The following is a 3,364-nucleotide window of genomic DNA, read 5'->3' on the forward strand; positions in this document are numbered from 1 at the left end:
CGCCTTTTCAGGGTTTTCACCAATTGTGAGTTTTGGTTTTAGGTGTGTGAAGCTGTGTAAGTAGTGCGTAATTTCAAAAGAGTATTGTAAGAAGTGAGGTTCATCCTAAATTGTTTAGAGTTTGAGTGTTGGAGTTAAGAAGAAGAAATGTAGACTCTTGGTAAATACTTGTTTAGTTTAAGATAATGAAAACATAAAAACTCCAGTTGTTTGGTATGTAAATGACATGAAAACATTGAAATAAGTATTAATTGAAGATTGAAATAAGAACAACAAGATAAGATTGATTGATTGAAAACAAACAAAACAAAATAACAAGATTTAAATAAAAGGAAATGAAGAACAATAAAGTAAAATACTTGAATTGAAAAACAAGACTAATTCCTACAAACCAAAATGGTTTGGACCCTAAAAACAATGGATGCCTTCTCTCCCTAACTTTAGATTATCAGAAAAATTAGTCTAGAGGAGTTAGTTATAAATATTTAGTAGTCCTAAGACTCCTTTTAATTTTTTAGAATTTAATACCCCAATTTGACCAAAATATGGAACCCATTAACTTACCCAACTTTACCATGAATAGACGAAAAATATCCTCACTTATAAACCAAATAGAACCCGACTATCTACCCAAGAGTGGGATGCAAAACAAAAATTTGATTTTCACACAAAAAAAGAAAAATGAATAAAAAAATTTTAGATATGAAAAGTTACTCAATTTAGGAACTAAATTCTCTAGAAAATTAAGTTTGTGAGAGATCAAAAAATGAAAAAGACGTCAATTGCGAATCGTGATCAAAGGTATGTAACAAATTTGTTTCCAATTTTAACAAATATTAATATTATCATATATAGAAATTTATTAATTAGTGAATTCAACGTATAGCAATTAGCATCTTCCATTAATTTCCCATTTATTCCAAAATCAGAATTCATATTTTCGAAAACATTTAAAAAAACGTAAATGTTTCACTCACTTTCCTTATAAAGATTTTATTTGATTAGTTAGCATTAACCCGTCATTGTGGGAAAAAAAAGGAACTGAATTGTTTACAAGCATTACTTACATTGTAATTAGTAAATAAAGGTTTTTCAATTTGTTTTAGGAATGCGTATGCCAACTTTTGAAATGTGAAATCTCTGGCAACATTTAAAATGTAAAATCACTTCATTGATCATACATTTCAAAAAATGCAAATTCATTTGTATTTCATTTTAGCAAAGTAGATGGGGAAAACTCTGACCCAGATTTTGAAAGATGATCCAAAACATAAAGTTCGGAAGGAGATTCCAAAACCAAGTGAAGAAGAAGACCTAAAAGTAGCTCATTCGGGGAATATCGATGCAATCTCAAGGGACTATACAACTTAATCAATGGGATCCAGGGACAAAATCAATGAGCACCACTTGTACTTATTTAGAGGTACACCTTTTTGGGAGTTTCTTCATGCCGTTCTACTAAAAAAAAGATTCGATAGGGACTCTATCGTGACCAAAAACAACAAGCAAAGATAATCTCCGTTATAGGAACATACTCTTATGAGGAAGATGCCTTCTAATTGGTGATAAACTCTTGAAACTATCGGGAAAAAGATATTGTATTAACGTTTGGGCTACCACTAGAAGGAAAAATGGTACAAGTTTTCCCAAGGAACACATACAAAGCGCCAAAGAGTGATTTCTATTTGAGGAATTTTGAGGGGGAAGGAGTCTTACAGAAATCTGTTATGGTGGATGCAATAAAGAACTCATTAATTAGACGCGATATGTATGCATTGGGAGATTTTGTAAAACTAGTTATAATGTACATGGCTACAACCATCTTCTTCCCAAGTGCTGCAGGGGCATTATCAAGCTCATTTATCCAACACGTTGATGATTTTGATACCATTAAGGGCATCTGCTGGCCTTCTGTAATCCAACATGATTTAATGAGCAGAATAAGAAGCCATCACTCAAAGCCTACAAAGGTTATAAGATGTGTTTTGCAGCTTCTGGTAAGTAATTTTATATCTCAATAATCTAGCTATAATACCAAGATTACTTGTTAATTTGTTTTAATAATTTTTTGCATCAGTAGATTGGGTGTGAGCACACATCGCGAATCAGCCACTACAAATAGATGCAAACACCTATCCACGTGTTGCAAGATGGAACTTAACAAAATGACTAAAGCAATATCCAAGGAGATGCTAATTAACTTGCCAAATAACAAGGTAAACAAATTTGTAATATAATATATATTTGGCTTAACTATGCTAGTATATTGATTAGTGATTGTAACCAAAATACAATTTTGTTTTATAATCGAATAATGTTGACTATACAAATATTTGCGGTTTTCAAAAATGAATACTTGCCTTAAAATGACGAAGAGAAAAAAAAACTTATAGGAGAGGCAACAATTGAAGACAATGTAAGTGGAGAGTTATATCGACTAAGGGTTGCGATTGAAAACCGAGTTTGAGAAGCATGTCTTTCTTTGAACAACTCATCACCGACACAAAACGTAAAAATATGGAGTTGAAAAAAAAAAAAGGAGTGAAAAATGATTTAAGCATAAGAGAAGACATGGATAAAGTCCTTTTGGGTGATGATCCGGGTCGAAAAAGAAAAAAATAAGATTGTCTAAGAGAGTGACAAAGCGACAAAGACACGCAACAATGTTTACTTTGGCTCGAAATCTAAAAAATCAAGAACCGAAAGTATGGAAAAGGGAAAGGAATAATCGATGCTGATCATTATGAAACACCGCTTAGATAGATATATCAAAAGAAAAATTGAAAGACGATGTAAAAGCCCATTTGTGGAGGTATCCCGAATGGCGACCAAAAGTTAGTAGTGAAAACTTTTCTTCAATCAAGCTACTAAAAGGTAATTGCCATTTGATTTTTGGTTAATCTAAATCCCTTTGTTATAATTCTACTTTTGATTTTTTTCAAAATTTGATTTGGCGGCACAAGTGCATGGACAAGCCATGATCTAACCATTAAAGGATTCCTACTTGAAGATCTAATGTTCAATCGATTCATCGATGATGAGGTAATATTTGTGAATGAATTTTAATATCTATTCTAAAAACTAATTTACATAACATCAAAATTAAAAATATGTGCACATGTTTATTAACATATTACTTTTTGGTTTATAAGATAATTGGACCTGTTCACCTCCTATTTGAGAGAAAATGGCACAAACAATGCAAAGAGCAAATTCTTTGGAGCAATGTGTAAGGTAAAGGTTCTCAAAAATCCCAAAATGATATATTAACCGAGTTAATCATTTTTCTTATACAGTAAATGTAATTTCTTTTCACAGGCGTTAAGTAGCTCAAGGAAACGAAAAATATGTGAAGATCTTGCTA

This window comes from Coptis chinensis, chromosome 6 (assembly GCF_015680905.1).
Source record: "Coptis chinensis isolate HL-2020 chromosome 6, ASM1568090v1, whole genome shotgun sequence".
NCBI lineage: Eukaryota > Viridiplantae > Streptophyta > Magnoliopsida > Ranunculales > Ranunculaceae > Coptis > Coptis chinensis.